This window comes from Wyeomyia smithii, chromosome 3 (assembly GCF_029784165.1).
Source record: "Wyeomyia smithii strain HCP4-BCI-WySm-NY-G18 chromosome 3, ASM2978416v1, whole genome shotgun sequence".
In the NCBI taxonomy this organism is placed as follows: Eukaryota; Metazoa; Arthropoda; class Insecta; order Diptera; family Culicidae; genus Wyeomyia; species Wyeomyia smithii.
Genome location: NC_073696.1, coordinates 55,540,981 through 55,565,351, shown reverse-complemented (window position 1 = coordinate 55,565,351; position 24,371 = coordinate 55,540,981). Strand labels below are relative to the sequence as shown.

The 24,371-nt window shown below is 36.5% G+C and overlaps 1 protein-coding gene across 5 annotated transcripts in view; it reads left to right on the top strand.

The window, feature by feature from the left end:
- The window catches only part of LOC129729740 (uncharacterized), a 199,268-nt gene that overhangs the window by 48,250 nt on the left and 126,647 nt on the right, over positions 1-24,371 (top strand). Inside the window, exon 1 of one of the 5 annotated variants that reach the window (XM_055688542.1) lies at positions 4,360-4,928. The exons of the other annotated variants lie outside the window; for them this stretch is intronic. The gene's annotated coding sequence lies outside the window, so the exon portion shown is untranslated. Of the gene's footprint in view, positions 1-4,359; positions 4,929-24,371 lie in introns of those variants that run through there. 5 annotated transcript variants of the gene reach the window in all.

The following is a 24,371-nucleotide window of genomic DNA, read 5'->3' as shown; positions in this document are numbered from 1 at the left end:
GAAAAACTAGCATTCCTAGATGGAATCGATAAAACAGCAAATGTCGGAAGTGTAAACGAATTTGAAATTTGCAAAAAGAATGACTCCGGATAGTCGAACTATTTTCTACGGATGGTTATTCGAGCTTCCGGAAAATCGTACCTTCGAATTAATGAGTTTGACCTGTAGAAAAAATGTAGGTAATTTGTTATTTCCGGCTTTTATGGGAAAAATCTGTGAAAATCTGTGATTTTCCAAAAATATCTGTCATCTGTGATCACAGATTCTGTGATTTGAAAAAGGAAAAAAAATCTGTGATTTTACAGAAAAATCTGTGAAAATGGCAACTCTGCTTGACGGTCGACCAGGGAATGATCTTCTCTCAACATGGAATGTCCTTTTATAGCGCCACTCAGTGTAGGGAACTTGGGTGATTGGGGGTAGAACCAATCACGTGGAAGCATCTCTGCTTTTTTTCTTCGTCGCTTACGTTAGGTGATGAATGCGATGCCAATTGGCTGGCATTGCTAGCCAATGACTAAATGCGTGAAATCATTTCGTCTATGCTTTTGAAGTCTGCGTTAGGGAAATATACCATTCGTATGAAAAATGTATGTGGATATTCGACCTTCAAACTTTTCCGAAATTTTCACGGAGTAGTAAGAAAACGGTAACTAAAATTATCATGGTATACAAATCTTGTATATTTTAGCTTTCCAACGGTATATTAACTATTGAAATCGGAACAGTTGAACAGTTGTTTGAGCGCGAAATGACCACGTGGTCTTTTTTCCTGACTTATAATTTATTGTTGTCACTAAGTCAAGAACGAAGCTTTTGCATTTTAGGCATATAGAATGTACTGAACGGCCCCTTAACATTAATTTTTGTATGACATTTTTCTTAATTGAAATTTGAACAACTGCAAAGGGGCCTCGACATATTACTTGGCCCCCGGGCCCCCACAACCCTTAATCCGGACCTGGCTATTAAATCGATATTGAAATCACCTGTTCATTTGAACCCCTGATGACGAAATACAGTGTTCTACAAACTAATTTTAAAATGAAGTCGAATTCAGGATTTGGATATTCGAGAAGTACAAAAGTACATTATGGTAGAAAGTAGAAACGGGAAGGTAGAAAAAAATTACAGTATTTTCTAAATACCAATACTATAAAAAGGTTTAAAGACAAAACGTACCAAAAGCTAAGAGTTTGAGCTTAAACTTCCGAGATTATTCAATTTACCAATGAAAAAGTCAAAAAAGGAAATAAAAAAATATTTATTAGTGCCCTAAAAGCAGAATATAATGCTACAGCGGTTATGAAAAATGTTTTGACGATAATAGAATAAATATTCTGATAATAGAAATGAAACGGATGAAGCTTTGAACAGGACTGATCAAACAGGAAACAATTTAAATTTACAAAAATAAAAAAAAAATAGCGAGCACGACATAAGTCAAACTACAAACAAACAAAATCGGAGCGTTCAAAAAACAGGTTTAGCAAAATTGCTTAGTAGTTTCACAATCCGCGGAAATTTTAGAAAAAACTATGAATTTCTAATAGTAAGTATTACAAGTTCTATCACAAATTTAGCAGGGAGCAGATAAAACTGCTTTAGTATGTCAATAAAAAAAAGAATATAAGGCATTGAGTAGGAAATTTACAAGAGCAAAAACTAATAGGAAGTTAAAATTATCATTAATATTTGATAATTTATCGTTTTATCAATTGATTGATTGTAACCAATCAATTTACAAGGTGTCTACAGCGGAATATTAATAGAATTTATCAAAATTAGGTCAAAAATTCATAAAAATTCTGTTACATGCTAGCTGGATTGCGATCTACTTGCTCTCTTACTAAAATCGATACCGTTCCTGTGATAAAGATGGATCTGTCGGTCTTTAGTGGACGTTTTTTTTTGAAATTGTGAAGGGTGATTCCGTAATAGAAAAACAGTTTGAACACACATGAGGCTGTCATTTTTTCAAGGTCACTCAAATTTCCGAAGCACGCATTCCGTTTGTGCTTTAAATCCGGATTGAACAGCAAATTTCGAACTTCGCAGCACTCCGAAATTGCAAACAAACTATTAAAAAGTCGATAATTAAGAGCCGTTAACCAATGCTGCTTATATGCTAAACATGTTTCATCAATTAGGACACACTCGTTAGGAACAGGCTTTGATTGACGTTTGCAGCAGCTCATAGCGTGGACCGCTTGATGTTCATTCGGTTGGTAGTTGCGATGATTCCATATACCAAGCATTTGACTTTTGACAACCTCCAACCTCGCGCGCGGTAGCGAGAGGAAAACCAGCAGGATGTTATTCATTAGCTAAAAAGCTTCATGGCGGATGAACGCTCAAACAGGCTTCATAGCCATGCGTCATAAACTCATAAAATATGGTGCAATCACGGTTAGTTCTTGAAAGGCAATTACATTAGGAGTGTATTAGCGAAAATAAAGTTGAGTTGTTTGTCAAAGCAATCGTTTTGTTAACGTAACCTTAATAACTGTTTTTAACGAAGTTAAAATAAAAACGGTTTGAAATTGAAAACCCCATAGTAACGTGTGATAAAACTGACTGATGGGCTCAAGAAATAGACAATTTTTTCACGATCCACAATGCTCACCTTTTGCTTCGACATGCATCATCCTAAGCCAGCATAGATCATATTAATTAGAAACGGCTCCCTTCACCGACATTAAACAAACGACTCGTGAGCGTCAGCTTGTGGGTGGTGCCGCTGCGGCAGGGATGCTCCTGTTGATTGCTGCCACAGGATGTGACCTGACTGTCAGATGGTGCTCGCAGAGCTCGTTTACCGTCGTTAACTTCTTCGACTTGACCGGAATGCTAGCACACATATCGTGATGCTCTCGTGCGCCGTTTACTTCCTGACTTGTTGCACTGCTCTTTCCGCTGCTGTCTCCCTCCCCCATCAAGTAACCAGTCCACCGTTACATTGCTAATTCCTCCTACAATTTGTAGCCCAACCCGGGCACGAATAGGAGTACCAACTGAGTGAATGGCTGGATGGATAGTAAGAAGGCATTTGGCATAGCATAATTTTCCGCTAGATGCCTGTTTTTTTGCTCGTTTGCTTGCTTACTTGCTAGGCCTCGGAATCACGAAACGATTTGCTTTGTTGTTTTGATTTGCCACAATTTATGCTGGTACGGTTTTGCGGTCTAACAAAGAACTCACCCGCGATCGACCACGGTCGTGATGTCGTAAGAGAGTGCGGAAAGCTGGCACTGTGACCGGAATGACACATATATAAAACAGTGGGAAACTCTTAGCCGCCGCTGCTGCCTCAGGCTCAGGATGATTATTGTTTTATGAAAACATCGGCACATCGTCGTCGGTGGGGTTCGTGGCCTGCCAATATTGTTTCCTGTGCGACTGTCTTCTTTGTAGCGAATGCAAATATCAGGGCGATGGCGCGGGTGGCTCGAGAAATCACCAGCATTGACCTAAACAGGAACTCGATTCGAATGACTGTCGACGTGGGAGTATTTCTTTGTTGAACAGCTGCTAAATCGTAAAAAGAATGATTCGAAACGAACCTCATAAGACGTTTTTCAGTCAGTTTAAATAAAAAAAAACATAAAAACTGGACAGTTTCTGGAAATAAAACATTAAAATCAATTGAAGATGTATAGATACCGTAAGTGGCATAAATTTGATATTAAACTTTTCGAAACCGTGTATCATGAGTATTTTCATGATGGGAATTGTTTACAAAAAAACGACTGTGTCTCCAAACAGTTCCCAAGTGCAAAACGACTACTTAAACCATGTTTCAATTACGGAAACTACATCAAGTTATGAGTCGTAAACTGTGATATTAAGTCTAAACGTTTTGAAAGAAAACCTTTGACATTTGAGTACACAATGAACGTTAATGGCACTATTACGATAGAAAATTTAGAGCTAGTAGTAAGGCGAACGATTTCTTGTAGTGTGAGACGGCATAACCTATAAATTGCCATAAATAAGTTGATTTCTTTTTTTTATTCTTCTATTTACTACATGTAAGTGTGAACAGTAAACATGCTTAATAACTGCTTAAATGCTAGTCATAAACCTTTCAATACGAATGTAGTTTACCTAGTTTTATATTTATTATGTTTTTCACAAACAAGACAATAATTGTTAATATTGTTTTTTTTTTTTCATTAATTGCAGGGTAGGTACGCATGGAATAGTGTTTCAATAATACTCACCGACTGGTAAGCGCATTGTAATTTAATACAAAAAGGGCAGCTTATATTCGTTTTATTTTCTCCAACTTAATACTATTAATCATTACGAGTGCTGAGATAATCCAAAATTACAATCCACTGGTTAACTTTTGCTGCGGAGGCGATATACTGAGTAGAATCTGCTTGCAAAAGCAGACGTCGCACAGAAAACGAGAAAGTCGAATCTCTATAAATCCTGCCATTCCACCGAAAGAGATGAGGTTCGGCATCGAACCGCAACAGTTTCAACCGCAAAGCATCCACAGAAACCGTAATATAAAGAACGTCAACAGACGATTTAGCGTGAATTGTCTCACGTAGCTACATACAGCCGCGGAAATACAGCGGAACCAGCTTCCGCTAGATAAAAAAAAAACGAACGGTGCAGTTTGGCTACCGTTCTTCTCTCGGTTCTTGCTCGGATCGAGTGCAAGTCAGCTGTTGCTGCGGCACGGACGGACGGACGCCGTCATCGTTGTCGTATGAATTTGCTTGCTGGCCCAGCTTGGAATACGGTCAGATTTACGCGATGGGAAAGCGTCTTGCACTTTTGCACGGGATGGAGCTTTGGAAGGAAATCAAACAGAAAGAACTTTTGCAATTTGCCTGCTCTTCACGCTGTTACGGTATCGTATGAGCTAAATCCCTGCCGGATGGTGGTTCTTCCATGTGCACGAGAAAATAGAGGTACTGAATATGTGGCGGAAATTATTGCTTTTATAATATACGGGGTTTATAAATCCAATATATTTTTTCACTTTCTATGATTCAGTCAAATCACTCAAACAGTGTGTGGCACTCTTATTTCTTTCAGAATTCATTCCAATTCACGGTAGGAATGTGTATGTGTATTGTAATTATCCACAATTTCCTTGTTTTAGCATGAACACGTACAGATTTTTAATAAGCCTCTGCGGCTCAAGGTTCTACGGATCCGCAGTTTTTTATTCATTTCTCCACGGCGCACGCGGGTGGTTAAAAGTTTGCGGTTTCTCCGCTGTCAACCCAGCGAAGGATCGTTCGCCTTTTTACGCGTTGATGAAGTACAGCAGCAGGTCATCCGGTAAATGTGAACCGAGTACACCTACCCACTGGCACTGGTACTGGTACGGGCTTCGCGGCAGATGCTGCACGCCGCCGCCGCAAGCTGAGGAAAACCGCTGAAGTGGAACGCAAAAATCGTCATTCTGCCGTGGGGTGGAAAAATCATTTCGTGCGGTAATCGTTTGCTGGAATATTGGCGGAAGAATTGTGGCGTTTGTTTTCTGCACTCCATTTTGCAAACACCACCTGCTAGGCCTAGAGCGCATTATTTGTTTTGGGCTTCGCAATTTTGAGCGAATATATGTGCCCGTATAATTTATGTTTAAGTATTATCCTTTTTGTTATTGTTTCATTTCTAATTTTCAAGAATTCTCATTTTTTATTCATTGTTTAATTTAGTTTTATTTTAATATTTTCAATATCTGTATAAATCAGATATGTGTCAAATTATATTTTATGATAAAAGGCGTCCCACATCAAATCGCAGCACAATATTGGGTGCTTCTTTATTAATTTATAAATTTGTCAAAATTTTGGGTTCTGTAATGCTGAGATTATTCTAACTGGAAAGAGATGATTAGATTGCCTAGATGTGATTTTCAGTAGGATAGACAAAGAACATTGTCACCATTGTCAACGTTGTTATAAACATATAGAAAATAGACAATGTTTTTTTTTCAACATTAGAAAAAGTAGCCAAAATTATAGGGAATTTGTTCTATTATTTTTTTTAGTCCATTCATTCAACCCATTCCGACCGAGCCAAAAAAAGTGTAATAAGAAGGTGACTAAAGCAAAACCTTGTTTCTCGCTCTTTGAATGTCAAATTCATTATTATATTGCTCACAACACTAGTGTCAACATCGCACCCACTACGAAAAATAAAAAACCGGAGCAAGCAAGTTTTTTTCAGGTAGGGTATCGAACGTCTTCGGCAGTGGTTTTCTTCGGCAAGCTTTTGCATAAGAATGCTGCAGAAAACTTGACGAAGAAAACCACTGCCGAAGACGTTCGATACCCTATATAGGAATTACTTCGATTTAGGTTTTGTTTTCCGTTATTTTTCACCTATACAATTGTTTAGGCTCAATCGGAAAAGGGTATTTTACATAACATCGACACTTCATTAAAAACTAGAAGAAAAAAAACATATATATTTACTGCATCGTAAAATTTTTTCAATGGAGCCGCGTGGTGGTACATGGATGATTTCTCATATATCAAGTGACATTCAAGATTACAACAATCTATCTCCGAAATAATGTATTTAAATAAATTTTCAATGTTGTGGTATTTCTATCCTTTAAAGGCTCACCTTCAACTTGACGTTAAAAATTCCAAATCGATCAAGCGGCTCGAAAGTTACAAATTTTTGAAAATTGGAATAGATAATATTTCTAGACACCCTGTTTCAAAGAGTGGTCCTCAAGAACCAAACTAAAACACATACCTGAATCGATTTTCATCAAACTAACCATATGGGTTTCTTATGAAAGGGAAGTAATTATAGAACGGGAGAGGGAAAACCCCTGAGAGAAGAAAGTGTTTAAAATAAAGTTTTTGAATTGTATTTTAAAAGCCTTATTCATCTGGAGGCCGGTAGTAGATGTTCAGAGTAGAGATGTTACGGATATCCTCATCCGCATCCGTAAAGGCGGAATATACGCACCTACATCTGCATCCGTAATCACATATCCGCATCCGCATCAGCAGATGTCTAAAAAATCATATCCGTAACATCTCTGGTACAGAGACCGGAATATGATTTTTGAAATCATTTTTAAATCCAAGATGGCGGTATGCGGTTTCTAAAAAGCACCATAAAACAGGGGAAAATATTTGATATTTTTATTTACATTTTCTAAACCAAGACTCATGAACAAAACGTGGAGCTCCATGTAAGATACCGTTTTGGAATCATGGTGGCAACTTCCGGTTTCTGTAAATATAATGTGTTGTTATAAATCTAGTTCAATCATTAGTCAATTTGAAAATCACAATCGAAATGTTTTTTATCGCATCATGCGATTCTCTGACATAAACAGGGTGCCAATCAACTTTTTCAATTTCATTTAGAGTTGGGTCTCAAATGTTTCAGCTGCTCGAAAAAAATCCCCATGCAAGATTTCAGGTCAACTGTGCAGTAGCATCTCTCCCAGAATCTGGTATAGACACAAACTTCTACTTTCCGAACTAATTTCATTTTTTGTCATAATTGACTTACATTTTAAGTTTAGTAAAGCGGGCAATGTATGTAGTTTCACGGGAATGCGAAGATGAACGGGAATAGAAGGTGTGACTAGACTTAGAAAAAATTTCCCTCGTCCAGACGGGACTTCTATTTTCCCAGACAGACAGACATTCGATGCAACCCTCCTTTGCATAATCTGAAATAGTATACTTTCCTGATATATGAAGTTCTGACACTAGACACCTTGTTTCCCGTGAAAGAAGCAACGGCAGCAGCGATATAAATAGGCAAAAAAAAAGAGTATCGATAAATTTTCGCTTTCTTGGTAACTATCAATGACAGGGCAGCCAAGAATTAAAAAAAACTTGAAAAGGACATGGAGAAACATAGACAAAGAGAATTATTTCTTTCCAGGGTTTCAGTAGGTTAGGTTTAGGTAAATTTTGTCGGGAGCAAATAAAAAAATTAAAGGTACAAAAAATATTAAGAATAAAATAAATTTGAAAATAGCTTAACCCTCTAAAGCCCAAGTTAATTTCTAAACGGGCTTTCGTAAAATCACTATGAACTATTATAAACACTTTTTAAGTATTTACTGAAGCCTTTTATAGGTTTGATTGAAGCCCGCCAAAAGGCGGCATTGGGTATTGGAGGATTAAAATAAATTAAAAATACTGGAAAAATATTTAAAACATATTAAAAATATGAAATCAAATAATGAATAAAAGTCATGAAAAAGTCAGAAACGTTGCAAAAAAAAATAATAATAATAGAAATTTGACAACTAAAACCTAAATTAATTCATCTAGCGGCCAGACCCAGCCTTTCTTATTCAAACTTATTATTTGTAAAAATAGATTTACATGAACGCCTCAATCCAATAAATGTGTATTCACTTTTTGGGTTCTAAAATAATGATGTTGTAATAGAAGTATGAAATATGAAATTTGACGTAATGTAAATGCTCAAGAAATAGCGAAATAAAAGAAATGACTCTTAATTTCGAACAATTCAATCACGAGCGATACCGGGAACATTCAAATGGTACGATACCACATTAAAATAACATTGTGGCCACATATATTGATCAAAGCAGGTATAATTTTCAATAGCCTTTGAATTTCTTTTCTTTCCCTAAATTTCGAACCACATATCAAATTGTTATGAAGTTTGTTATTTGTAAGTTTAAGAGATGACTCGTTCATATGACACTAGTTATGTTCAAATAAGTCGTGTAATCTTTGAGATAATAGACTTTCGTTGTTTTATTAACAATTTAATACATAAAGGTTGCTTAGTTCGATTATAATCAAATGAAATGGGAACGTATAGGGCAGCCAAACTTTGAAACCACGTGTTAAACCATAATTCATCAGTTACTTAACCCTTAACTAGCCCGTTCATCTGATAATACTATTGATCAAATCGGTTGTGTACTTTCTGAGATAATGAAGTTTCGTGATTTTCACAACTCGGTACATTACAGACGAAGCTACAGTTCGATTACAGTAAAATTCAATAGAGTGTTATGAGTCAGCTAGACCTTCCATTTGACACTAATTTCGTGAAAATCGGCTCAGCCATCTCTGAGAAAAGTGAGTGAGTTTATGTATTCTTCGGAATATGTTTCTTTTCATAGCTAGATTTCACATTTTTAAACATAACAGGCAAAGTAATAATCCGATTGCAAAAAAACCAATAGGGTCTTATGGGGTAACTAGACCTTTCATATGGCACTGATCCGTGGAAATCGGTCCAGCCATCTCTGAGAAACATGAGTGAAATTAAACAGTCTTCAGAAGACGTTTCTTTCCATAACTTTTGAACCATATGTTCAATCTATATAAAATTCAAGGTCTTATGGGGCAACTAGAACTTTCATTTGCATGTAATTTCATTAAAATCAGTCCAGCCATCTCTGAGAAAAGTGAGTGATAATAAAATTCTGCACATACACACACACATACACACACATACACACACACATACACACACATACACACACATACACACACATACACACACACATACACACACACATACACTCACATACACACACACATACACACACACACACATACATACAAAAAATGCTCAGCTCGTCGAACTGAGTCTAGTGATATATGCCATTCGTCCCTTTGGAACACTTTCATATCTTCGGTTTTGCAAGTGATTGCTATACCTTTCTAGGAGAAAGGCAAAATGTTAAAAAAATTATTTATTAGGAGTAAAATATTCGTGCTGAAGAAATAGCGAAATAAAAAAATGACTTTGAATTTTGTACACTTCAATCACGAGCAGTACCGGGAACGTACGAATAGCACAATACCAAATTTAAATTTTGTTGAGGCAATATGTTTTGATCAAAACAGTTACAGTTTTAAAGAGTCTCTGAATTCCGTTTCTTTTCATAACTTTTAAACCACATATCAAATTGCTATGAAATTTCTTACTTGTGAGTTTGAGAGACAACCCGTTCAAATGACACTAGATATGTTCAAATAAGTCTTGTGATCTTTGAGGTAATAGACTTTCGTTGTTTTTATAATTTAATACATACGATTAAAAATACGATTCTAGTCAAATAAAATGGGAACCTCTAGGAAAGCCAAACTTTTCATTTGACACCAAGATTGTTGAATTTAGTCCAGCCATTTTTGGGAAAACGAGTGAATTTGAAAAGTTACCGGAACATGTTTCTTTCACAATTTTCGAACCACGTGTTTAATTACTATAAAATTCATCAGTTAACCTTTAACTAGCCTGTTCATTTGATACCAATATTGTTCAAATCGGTTGTGTACTCTCTGAGCTAATCAAGTTTCGTGATTTTCATATTTTGATACCTTACAGACAAAGTAACGGACCGATTACATTGAAATTCAATAGGGTGTTATGAGGCAGCTAGACCTTTCATTTGACACTAATTTTGTGGAAATCGGTTCAGCCATCTCTGAGAAAAGTGAGTGAGTTTAAGTAGTCTTCGGAATATGTTTCTTTTCAAAGCTGGATTTCACATTTTTAAACATAACAGGCAAAGTTAATATCCGATTGCAAAAAAAATCAATAGGGTCTTATGGGGTAATTGGACCTTCCAAATGACACTTATTTTGTGGAAATCGGTCCAGCCATCTCTGAGAAACATGAGTGAGATTAAACACTCTTCAGAAAACGTTTCTTTAAATAACTTCTAAACCACACGTTCAATCTTCATGAAACTCAAAAGTTAAGGGTTTTTTAAGTAGCTCGTTCATTCAAAACCAATTTTGTTAAAATCGGTTGAGTAGTCTCTGAGCTAATGATGTTTCGTGATTTTCACATTTTTAAACATAACCTCTAAACTAAAAATCCGATTGCAATGAAATTCAATAGGGTCTTATGAGGCAACTAGACCTCTCATTTGCAATTAATTTCATGAAGATCGGTCCAGCCATCTCTGAGAAAATCGAGTGAGATTGGGAGAGCGTTACACACACACACATACACACACACATACGCACACACACACACACATACAGAAAATGCTCAGCTCGTCAAACTAAGTCGATTGATATACGAGATTCGACCCTTGGGAGCACTTTCATACCTTTGGTTTTTCCAGTGATTGCTATACCTTTCTAGGAGAAAGGCAAAAAGGAAAAAAAAATCTAATAAATTAAATAAGGTTGGAAAATAATATAAAATATCAAAAATCTTTAAAAGATTCAAATTTAGGGCTGAAAGTAAACAAATCAATATACACTGATCAAAATTTTTCTTTACTTCCGACTTTACATGAAAATAACTACAAAGTGCTTTTTTGTAATAAATGTGTTTGCTTACTTTAAGTTGAGTTTAAGTAGTTTAACATTTAACTTGTTGCCTTTCTCCTAGAAAGGTATAGCAATCACTGAAAAAACCAAAGGTATAAAAGTGCTCAAAAGGGTCGAACCTCACATATCAATCGACTTAGTTTGACGAGCTGAGCATTTTCTGTATATATATGTGTGTGTGTATGTATGTAACGGTCTCCCAATCTCACTCAATTTTCTCAGAGATGGCTGGAGCGATTTTAATGAAACTAATTGCAAATGAAAGGTCTAGTTGCCCCATAAGACCCTATTGAATTTTATTGCTATTGGACTTTAACTTTATCCGTTATGTATAATAATGGGAAATCAGGCTATGACAAGAAACAGGTTACTAAGACTGCTTGAACTCACCCACTTTTCCCAAAGATGGATGGACCGATTTTCACAAAATAAGTTGCAATAGGAAGATCTAGTTGTCTGATAAGACCCCATTGAATTTTATGATAATCGAACTGTAACTTTGTCTGTTATGTATCAAAATGTAATAGTTATGAAACTTCATTATCTCAGAACTACACAACCGATTTGAACAAAATAGGTATCAAATGAACGGACTGTCTTCAAAACCCCTAAATAACAAATTTTATTGGTGATTGAACATGTAGTTCGAAGGTTATGAAAAGAAACTTGTTCAGAAAACTTTTTTAAATTCACTCGTTTTGCCAAAGATGACATGACTGATTTCAACTATCTTAGTTTTAAATTGAAGGTTCAGTTGCTGTATTGGTACCCATTACATTTGATTATAATACTGGTTGACAAAATCGAAAAAAATGCTGCTCTAAAGCTCACAATAGTTGCCCTAGAAAGAGAAAGCTTCACAGGAAAAGCTATGATTTTAATTTTTTTTTAGTTTGACCTTCGGGGCCATAATTGTGTTGACCGGTGTAATCGGACTTTTATTTTAACCATTATGTGTTGAATTATAAAAATATTGAAAGTCTATTCTCTCAAAGATTTCACGACTTATTCAAAGAAAACATGTGTCAAACGAACAGGTTGTTCCTCAAACCTACAAAGAAACAAAACCCAAAGGCTGTTTAAAACTAGCTGCTTTGAACAAAGTTCGAAATTAGGAGTCATTATGATAGAAAAACTATTTAATTAGTACAAATATTACGTCAAATTTCAAATACTATGCTCCAATTATTCCTTCAAATACAACATCAATATTCTAAAATCCAAAGACTGGATATACCTTTATTGGATTATATTTGGCAATTGAAGGATGTTTTCCAGAAACCGGAAGTCGCAAATTCGGATTTCAAAATGAAGTATGGAGTTGATTCCTGGCCTCTGAGCATCATCCCGGGTACTGAAAAACTCACAATGCGTAATGTTTGTCCCTTTTAGACTGGTTTCTAGAAACCGGAAGCTACTGTCTAGTAATTTGAAATGGCGTCTGAAATTGATTTATGGCCTCCGGGTATCATACCGCTACCCCATCGTATTGGTCATCTGGATTAAAAATGGGGTTTGAGGTCGGATTCTGGTCACTGTGTTTAACCCAGGTTTCAAGAATCCATATTAATTGGTATTTGCCCATTCATTGGATGCCCCTCAGAAACGATTAGTAATATCAACTGCGTTAAAGAATTCAAGTTAACGTATAAGGAACAACATTTAATTATAAATTATTTGAAATCTACTAACTAAAGTTGACATAAACAATCTAAATATTTATACGCAGTATATGAGTACAAATCAATAATACCTCGATCAAAAACAAAATCGCATCATATATTTGAAAGGATTTATTGTTATTTGCATGTATATGCATTAATGTATGTTCATTTGTGTGTGAATGTTATATTTTAAATGTTCGGTATAGTTGTGTGAACAAAAGCAAGAGAATAACAAATCCAGCAGAAATTATCAAAGTATATTTTTTAAGTGTTGGTGTAAATCTATTTTAACAAATAATAAGTTCGAATGAGAAAGGCTGGGTCTCACCAATAGGTGGATTATTTTTTTTTGTTCATCTATAATTTATTTGTCACGGCACAACTAGGTGGATTAATTTAGGTTTTTTTAAACTTTTTTTTCTGATTCGAGTATATATAGGGGAACTTCAGTAAAAAGTATAATACTATTTTAAAAATGTACTTTATGTCGAATTGAACCTTATATCGAATCATGAAAAATCTTCAGCAGTATGGCTCCAAATACTTCATTTTGTTGTTTTTTGTCTTCGTACAGTTTGATAAGGCAATCAGTGGAACTTAATTCGCCATAGCGCCTTTCACCTTCATTCTAGCTTAATAGTGCCTTCGAAACAATTGGTTGTATGAGTGACCCGCATAATCTCCAATTGTCAAAAATCATGAAAAGTTTACTTTACTAAAAATAAAATAAACTAACTTTTTTGCGTTAAGAGATGGAGAAATGGTTTATTCAGGAAAGTTGTAGAAGAGTAAAAAATATGAAAGTTTGCTGAACAAATGAAAATTCTCTCTTCATTCGGTACAAAGTTATAACGTATATTATATGCAACTTACTTAAGGGGTTATATCTACCAATTTTTTTTTCTTGTCATTTTTTTTATTGGCTTAAATCATACTAAAACTATCCTAGAATCAAAATCTACATCGCTCAAGTACTGATCTAAACTCAAAATTCGTTTAAATCTATTTTTACCGAACAACTTTCAGGCTCCAAAAATCATTTTTCGTTTATTTTGGCGATGCTCGTTTTTGTTTTTAATTTCGAGGCTTTGTAAACTAGTAGAAGTTACCTATGATCGATATCGTGTTTCAAATTTTTAGTACAGAGGTCGCTGCATCAAGTTTCGACCGTTATAGCGTCTCTACAGCACGTGTTTACTCGCAATTCCCATTTGTTTAGTAGATCAGCCGTTCTCGTTATGTACGTTCTTTGTTTGAGTTTTTTGTTACTTTTTAACTGTGAGTTATACTCAAAAGTACTTAAATATGAGTGACAAGTTTGAGTTTTGCGTGGGACCGGACGCCAACTGCGTCAAAGTCACTGAGCGACGCATGTCTGATACCACGAAAGAGCGAAGGCGCAGCCTTAGATCAGATAAAATAAAAGAAAGAAGAGGAAGATAAAGCCCAGAAAGGACAGATTTGCGGCTCAGGGGTAGCTGACTGAAGGTAAAAAAATATTAGGAGCTTTACTGTTGCGATTCTTAAGATTTATAGCAATTTGAAACTTTAAACGCGTTTTTCTCAAAATCATGTTTTCAAAATCGGCGAGCAGTAGAACTGAAAAAGTTTACATCCGATTGACTTGAAATTTTAACTGTAGCTTCTTCATTAGATTATCTAGTGAAGTACACACGATTCTGGCGATTGATTAACAGCAACTAAAGTTATAAACAATCAAAGTCGATTTTTTTTGTCGAAACAGAATTTTTTTTGAAACCGTTGCCATTTTGCGAAGAAAAATTCTAAAAATATTATCATGTGTACTTCACTAGCGACACTTATGTAGATGATGAAAAAAATTTTGTTTTGGTTATAGGTGAAGTTGGGCACGACTTCTACTGCTCGCCGCGGAACAACTTTTAAAAAAAGCGGTTCACGGCAATCGCTGCACAGCCGCCATTTTGTAAGAAAAATAACAATAAAAATATTTTCGCTATTCTGCAAGAGTTGCCCATTCAATGATATACAGGGGATAGTCAAAATAAGTAGGATAGGCAAAATTTTGATGAAATTTGAAATGCTATAGCTTTGCTAAATGTTGTTCGATTTTAATAATTCGAACACCATTGAACTGGGAAACTTTTGAAATTTCATTTTCTGACCTCAGATCTGGCCTAGGTTACCGGATCTAGGAAATATTCCTGAGTTCCGGTAGGCATGTCAAACCTGCTAATTTTTGGATGGATTTGGTAATCGGTTACCTGATAAAAATGCTTATTTGCATCATTGGCATAGATGACAAAATCATTTCTGAAGCGAATGGTTCATCAAGATCCGGAATCGGCCAAGAACTCATCGAGAAATGGCTATTTTTTATCCGGAAGTCCTCAGAGGAACCTTACGTAGGGGACATTTACGTTTTTGCACCAAATATAGCGTGTTACACCTCTATCTTCAGGATTTTTTATCAGAAATCTTTAAAAAGACATATATCTGAATATAGGCTGCATTGGCCACTTCCGGAACGACCTGGAGGCCCCGAAGGAACCCGTAGTGGGAGAATTTACATTTCTGCATTAAAATATAGCATGCGACACCTCTATCTTCAGGATTTTTCATCAGGAATCACCCAAAAGACATATTTTTCAAATACAGATTACGTTGGCCACTTTCGGAACGATCCAGATGCCCCGGAGGAACCCGGAATGGGGACATTAACATTTCTGCATCAAATAAAGCGTGCGACAGCTCTATCTTCAGGATTTTTCATCAGGAATCATCAAAAAGACATATTTTTGAATTCAGACTGCATTGGCCACTACCAGCACAATCTGAATACCCCGGAGGAACCCTGATGAAAAATCTTGAAAAATCTTGCAGCTCTGTGCACGCTTTATTTGACGCAGAAGTGTAAATGTCTCCATTCCGGGTTCCTCCGGGGCATCCGGATCATTCCGGGAGTGGCCAACGTAATCTGTATTCAAAAAATATGTCTTTTGGGTGGTTTCTGATGAAAAATCCAAAAGATAGAGGTATCGCATGCTATATTTTGATGCAGAAATGTAAATTCTCCCACTACGGGTTCCTTTGGGGCATCCAGGTTGTTCCGGAAGTGGCCAATGCAGCCTATATTAGGAAATATGTCTTTCGTAAGATTCCTGATGAAAAATCCTGAAGATAGAAGTGTCGCACGCTTTATTTGATGCAATAATGTTAATGTCCCCATTCTGGGTTCCTCCGGGGAATCTGGATCGTTCCGGGAGTGGCCAACGTAATCTGTATTTAAAAAATATGTCTTTTGGATGATTCCTGATGAAAAATCCTGAAGATAGAGGTGTCGCATGCTATATTTTAATGCAGAAATGTAAATTCTCCCACTACGGGTTCCTTCGGGGCCTCCAGGTCGTTCCGGAAGTGGTCAATGCAACCTATATTCAGATATATGTCTTTTAAAAGATTCCTGATAAAAAATCCTGAAGATAGAGGTGTAACACGCTATATTTGGTGCAAAAACGTAAATGTTCCCTACTAAAAGTTCCTCTGAGGACTTCCGGATAAAAAATAGCCATTTCTCGATGAGTTCTTGGCCGATTCCGGATCTTGATGAACCATTCGCTTCAGAAATGATTTTGTCATCTATGCCAATGATGCAAATAAGCATTTTTATCAGGTAACCCATTACCAAATCCATCCAAAAATTAGCAGGTTTGACATGCCTACCGGAGCTCAGGAATATTTCCTATATCCGGTGACCTAGGCCAGATCTGAGATCAGAAAATGAATTTTCAAAAGTTTTCCAGTTCAATGGTGTTCGAATTATTAAAATCGAATAACATTTAGCAAAGCTATAGCATTTCAAATTTCTTAAAAATTTTGCCTATCCTACTTATTTTGACTATCCCCTGTATTACTTATATACGTAACATCTCAAATGTCCTGTAAAAAAATTCATGAAAAAGCCTTGTTTTTTTTGAGCATTTGGTAGATATAACCCCTTAAAAAGCGTCATCTTGGCCCTGGAAATACTAACAATAAGGGGTTTGTGAAAGTTTTCTAGAGTTTTATACAGCTTTCTAGGAAGCGGAAGGTTTGGTCTCTGCACATCAACTTCTGGCCTCCAAATATGATCCAGGGCCCAAAAATCATCCAATTCATTCAAAAATGGAAACTGCATAAAAATTCTTAATTTTGGACTACCCCGCAGATTTTCAGAGACCAGAAGTCGCCATCCTAAATTTCAAGATGTTGTCGGACACCGAATTCCGGTATCTAAGCGTCATCATGGTTCCGAAAGCTGTTCAGGGAATTTATTAGTTTTATACTTCGTCCCATAAACTGGAAGTCGCCATCTGAGATTTTAAAATGGGATGAGACATCATGTTCCAATCTCTGGAAATCAAATTGCGGCCCCCAGACATGATCAGGGGCTCGAAAGTCATCGGATTTATTCAAAAAGCTCCTATAATTCACGAAAAATCATTATTTTTGATCATGGGTTGTCCCTCCCCCTTTTGAATAAGTCTTCATAAAAGAAACTTACCTTTCATAAAAGATAGATAGATAAGCTGTTGAAACCGAACGACACCATCACTGGGGAATAGTATCGATTGCAAGTGATGCGATTATGCCCAGCACTGCGTGAAAAATGGTCATAATACGAGCAGAAACAAGGAAATGTGATTCTACTGCATGACAACACTCGGCCTCACACTGCCAAAGTCGTTAAAACTTACGTATGTAAAATCTCACCTCATCCACCATGTTTATTACTTGTTCCGTTCAATAATACATGATTTGGCTGATCAGCAGTTCTGCTCATATGCAGACATCGAAAAAACTGGTTTGATTTGTAGATAGCGTCGGAAGGCGAACAGTTTTGTGACGGAATCGTGACGGATTCGTGAATCGTGACGGAATTATAGCTCAACCAGAAAGATAGAATGAACCACCATGAGAACAAGACCTGGTTCTCGACTAGATCGCATAACCAGCAAAATATTCAATAGTTTATTTTATTATAAACATTTTCTTAATATTACAAACTTTCATGAAAAAAACTACACACATGTTGAAATAAATCGAAGAATTTCTTCCAAATTTGTGTGCACTTGATTTTGGGTTTCAACCTTTAACTGGTGCACTGTTCTTAGGTATATAATTTTAAAATATATTTTAAATAGTCGGTCATATGCGACCGCATTGGTTCAAAATATTGTTTTTGGATCGTAGCATAGAAGCTGGGTTCGTTTGTATTTGGTTGATTCCGACAAGATTTTGGCGTTCCCTGAGGCAGAATTTTGGGACCTACACTGTTTTTGCAGTACCTACGTGAATGATTAGTAGGTTTTAAGTCCTATGACAATTTTTGTTGAGCGAAACCAAATTTATCTAACGATTATCGATCAACCAATTTGCTTCATAACAACTATGGTAGTTAGCATTCCTAAATGCTTTCTGTTGTTAGCTTACCCCTTAAATATTAAACGGCAAAGTTGGATTGAAACTTTAGTGAAAACATTTCAATTTGAGAGAATTAATTAGCAAAATATCGTAAAAATAAATGAACCTACATTATCGAAAGATCACGAGGGAGCGCTGAGGGAGCAATAACCAGCAGCACAAAACAGTTTCACCTTTTACATGCCACCCATATACGTTCAAGTTACCACCCGAGTTCCGCTACTTCTCTCCACGGTTCAAGGTCAACCGATTACGATCTTCACCGGAAAGTGGGTCGCGGTGCGGTTAAACGGTAACACATCGCCTCGCGCCGGGAACCGCTTTTATGTACGCAATTATGATCGTTTAACCGCGTCTCGAATAACTTGATTTCGTGGCTTTTGTCTCTTCGGCGCGGGAGCCTTGCTCCAGTTTAGTTTGTTTGTGGCACGTACGAGCGCGTACCCGTCAATTTCTCTGAGCACGGTGATGACTGTTGGCTGACTGGCAGCACGAGCTAGCTGCTGCTCGAAACGTGTAATGAATGAATTCCGACTTAATTATACTAATGGCAGTGGTTAACTGAATTAGTTATCACTGTTAAGTGTTTCCCTGTTGAGCATCCCTGCCGCAAATTTGGTCAAGTCAGTGTGTGCTATAAACAGATAGCGACTCCATTGATGTTCTTCCGGGTCATGAAAAGTGGGTAATAGGCTAACATATAACTGTGTTATTGCGAGAATATTTTTAAGCAAGTTTTGCGAAAAAGTACCATTTTTTCTCCTTTCTGGGTGCAGTGCTGTCTGTTTATGGAGTTTGACGCTTGAGGCGCACCGTGGATACAGTGGCTCTTTAGCATGTATGTTGGTTTCGGATGGCGGACAGCTCTTTTTAGCGAGTATTTCATTTAATTACACCAACGTCCTAATTTAGTTCCATTAATCAGACCCGGCTTCTTCGGGTTGCACTCGCTCGCTATGCAACGGTATACTTAGTACTGCTTTCGCAGTGCGAAAATGTGCGAACCGGTTTGACATTTTAATATATAGGTTTCTTCCTCCTAGTGCTTCAGTCCAGGGCACCCACTGGTAACCGGTAGGTGAGGATTTATGAGACAACCTACATGTGAATCTTTAGATAACTGATAAGTGGGTAGTCTACTGTTGGAAGTAAAATTGTGTCAAACAAATTATGACGCTTTAACCCCACCGGTTTTCTACGCCACCAATCGCGAACGGATACGAGAGTGAGTGTATTTCTATCCTGAAAAGTGCTTGAACACTTTCACAGAACGAGTTCCATTTCACGCAAATGTGTAGACAAGTCAAGCCACGCGATTACCCGGGAGCCCGGGTTGCAAAAGTTGCCATCCCATTCTGCGTTACCTAGTTTGCAGTGCTTTCGAGACCCAGATTACGCAACGAAAGTACTGCGACACGGTTGGCGACAGAACGAAACCCGGTCCCGTGCAGTTCAGTTACGCCCATATCGATAGCGGTCGACCGTACCCAGTAGTGCAGGCCTGCAGAGCCCATTTGCATCCCCCTATATGTCAAGCATGTCGCACACATGGCGCTCCATGCTTAGGCTTGTGTGAGATGATGGAAAAAAGGAGAAAACCTCCCCGGTCGCCCTTTTGCGAAGCTCGTTGCCAGTAGGTATATCGAAAGGTAACCATAGAGTTTACCAGTCGATCAGCAAATTGCTTAGCTGCGGGAAATCCACTCGGAGGTCCATCGATTTGATTGGATCAAGTTGCACCGATGAAACTGGGTTTTTATGCAGGCTCATATGGGTGCCTACTGCCTTTTTCACCTCTAATGAGTATGCCTTTGATGCCAGGTTGCGGGTTGACCGAGATACACCAAGAGGCAGTTTCGGCTCTGGGAGGCTCATTTTCATTAGCGCAGATGGAATTGCAATTAACCGGTGTATTTATGGTTTTTGATTCGATATCTAAAAGGCACGCTTTGGGTTACGGGTTTTAGAGCGAACAGTAGCCTGAAAAAGCTTTATTATTGGAACAAAGGGATGAGTCGCAAACTTTGGCTTGTTAGTTTGATTTTAGAATCTAAATTAAACAGCAAAAAACATCTCAAATCATCTTATTTAGGAAATAGTATGATACTAATTAGAGTGCGAATTTTAGTTGTTGAAGTTAAGTAGCTGTGAATGGCGAAAGATATAAAACACTACAATATGAAAGAGTTAAAATTATAAATTTTACGGGAATCTCACAACCACTGTGAAAACATTCTTTTCTTTCTCATTGAGCTTCGTTTAGAACTTCAGTTTTCACAGTGATTGCTATACCACAACGAAAGCCAATCAGCGAGTTTGGGACACCCCAGTTGGTAGTATGAACCGAATTTTGATTTTTTTAATGCTTGATTTCGCGTGGCGTGTATCCACTCAAACTGTGTTCGCTCCATTTAATAGCCCCGAATGAAGCGAACCATCGAACGGCTTTACCTATATGTATGTAAACGAACGAAGGCGAAACGGCACCAGGTGTATTCGGTCCCAGTCGAGTGTGTATTCAAGCGAGTTTCGCTGTTTGCGAAGCGATACTCCCACTAATAGCAGCACGAGCCGGTAGCCGGTAGAAATCAAACAACAACAGTGGAACAGATTCTACTTTACCGCGGGCAAATTGGTCGGTTGCCAGTGCGAAGGAGCTCAGAACATCAATGAGTGCAGTTGAGTCTTTAACTTTTACTTTGTTTCCAAGACCGGATTTATATTTTAAAATGATGAATGCTATTAAATTGTTGGCAAATTAGTAAGAACGAAGAAAATAACTCTACCACTTTTGAGCAGAATTTATAATCACCATTCTCTCTCGCCCTCTCGCTAGTTCTCTCCAATTCACGTTTCCAATCTCTCCCCATACAATGTTGATTTCTATCAAAAAATTGTTTTTTCAAAATTAAAGCTTAAAACAACAGCCAGCAAAAAAAAAACTGGTATCGGAGTTTCGCCTAGTTTCGCTGCTCGCCTCTCAAGTTCCCCTCAACAGTCACCTATTAAGCATCGATTTCCCTAAGCCTCCACTGTCCACTGCTCGAACGCTCGTTGAGGCTCTGGGGGTGAACTTCACACCATTCGGTAAGCATGGATATAGAAAACGAATGCTGCCCGTGAAAGAAAGTTTATAACAGCATAAATGGCGATCGAGATAAAAAAAAAATAACTGAGTAAGAGAGTCCGAGGTAGAAAAAAAAGTATATCACAAAGCTAGGGCATTATTCAAATTAGTTATGCCTTTATTGTTGCTCACTTATGCTTCGAGACGTCCAAGGCTGAACAACTGCCAGTCGCGCTGCATGGCATGGGAAATGGGTTACAGTTTGTTTGTATGACTGGTTTTATGGTACAAGGTTTGATTTGCTTTCGGTAGAAAGTAACAGTTTTTACTTACCTGTTGCTTGCTAATGAGTACTCTTTGATCAAGATGGATTTAATCAGCTTTCATTCATGGTTTGATCAAAATTTTATTTTGCCTAAATTAAGCACTATGAGCCTAAATATTAATAAACATTTAAAAAGAAAAATAAACATTCAACGGCTTTTTGAAACTTGGTGAAAAACAAAAAACAAAATTTTTAATATAAAATCTTGATTGCAACTTTACCCCATTATGGAACAAAGGTTCAACAATACTTTAATATTTTTTACGAATTACTGAGATGAGATAAACATATTCCATTGTCCGTTTATAATTGCTGGGAATGTTGGGTACACAAAAATCTTACTATGCGCTCCTCCTATCCCGTAGGGAGGGAAGCGTTTCGCACTATTTTTCTGAATCCGGAGAAAAAGAAACTGTTCAATTTAATATATTCTAGTAACTAATAGGTGACAGCATTTTTGTACCATTAAATAATGTTCTGTGAGCATTTTTTTCACGCTTGAGCCCACTGTAGTGTAAAACGAACAGTAAAATTTTGAAATGAGTTTTTTTTCCTTTTTGGCTTTTGTTAAAATATTTAATAATGAGCGCAAAACTTTATTCGACCTTTTTATTTGAATGCACAGTTGGAGTTGTGCAGTTTTTTGCAGTTTTTTGCAGTTTGCAGTTTTTTGCAGCTGTGCAGTTTTTTGCACAGTTGGAGGAATTTTTCAAATTAAAGACTAATTTCCTGAAAGGGCGTATGCATTTTGGCATAGGTTAACAGCATTTTAGCTCAGAAATTATTAGTTGTATATAAAAACTGTCTGAGAACGCATTGTAGGAAGGAATTTTGAATTTTAAACGAATTTTGTAGGAATTTTAAACGAACTTGAAGATATAAAAGTCCAAGATGGAGGAATAAAAAATAAATTTTCTACAGAGGGTTAAGTTTTCAACAAAATTTTTAATTTCGACAATGTTCAAAATATTTATATTCTAATGACGTTAAACAATTAAAATAGTTATTTCAAGTCGAAAAACTTGTAATAGAAAATTTCGTGAGTTATTTTGAATTTAATTTGTGGAAATTAGAAAATAAACACTAAATTACACTCAACTTGATCGACTTAAACTTAGTACTAAAACGAACTTTCAATAAAAAGTTCTAGATGGAAAAATACGAGACGAATTTTAAAAATATACGTTCGATATGACACAACTCATTCTTCGACATCAGAAAGATTAACTTTTTATCAGAAGTTGCGTTACAACTTCAAGTTTCTTTAAAAAAAATCGTTCTCGGACAGTTTTAATGTACAGCTAATGTTTTCTGAGCTAAAACGCTTTGAACAAAACCTATGCCAGAATGCGAACAACTGTTTTTAAAATTAGTCTCGAGTCTTAAAAATATCGAGAAAAAAAACATTAGGGTAGCAATGCTTATATGAAAAAAAATTTCATCATCGAATTTCAAAAACCGACCATCTACATTTTGTTCATTGGTCCAAAAATATGATCTGTGCAAAATTTCAGCTCAAACGGATATGATTTAGGGGTGCCTCAAAGCATTCAAAGTTGTGATTTTTCGACCTTCGGAAAACTACCAAAATTTTTTTTCAATGTCAAATGTTTTAGAAATGCATAAAACGTTGCTCTGGTGTTATTTCGAAAAAAAAATTGACCGAAAATCGACCTTCTGGGACTTAACCGTTTTCTGAGCAACCGAAAGCTTAATATGGAATATTTTGAAACGGACTCCTAAAATGACTCTCATCTCGTTCCAAACCAGATGTAAATTGTTTTTATGCTCATGTGGTATCTCAAACTTAATTTTTATTCAGGTGGTTCATTAATTTTTTACTAGGGTAACCAAAACAAAAACAATTTATATAACATTTATTGTTATTGAATAGGAGAAAGTAATCATAGTAGGAAATTTATGTCATTACCGTTGCGTTACTCGTGCCACGACTAGCAATATTTATTGAATGGGAAATTACAAAGAGTTTTGTGCAAAACATAACAGTGCGAGTAACAGAGGAATAAGAAGTTAGAACTCACACTCGAATTACATAGACCTACTGGTGTTGAACCATTAGAAGCTATGTCAAATAAAATTATTAACAATTTTCGACAAAAATCGTTGCAATCCTCAATTGCTACGATAAGCTCTCTTTATAGCCAATATGTTAGCAATTAAGTTAGTTGTAAGTTTACTTACCCTTTTTTGACAAGTAGGTTTAAATCCCTACGAACGATTGGTCCTAATAGCGAAAGCAAACAAATCCTAACAATTAAAATTACAAATTTCTAACAGTGGTGAAAAGTCACCATTTGCGATTAGACACACATACTCATTTCTTACTAATAGGTATTTATCATAAATGCTTAAGCTACCAACAAATTCCCCCTTCTTTTTTTTAAAGAAAAGAGGTTAGAACTTTCTTTTCCTTTAACTATCATAAAATTTCATAGTTTTCATAGTTACCACCACCCTTACGGAAAACTAGTTGGTCCATCCTTGTGATATATCAAGTATAAGATGTCAAATACTCAAATAAATATGAGCATTTTTGCTACTGAACCCTTTCGAATTGAATTTTA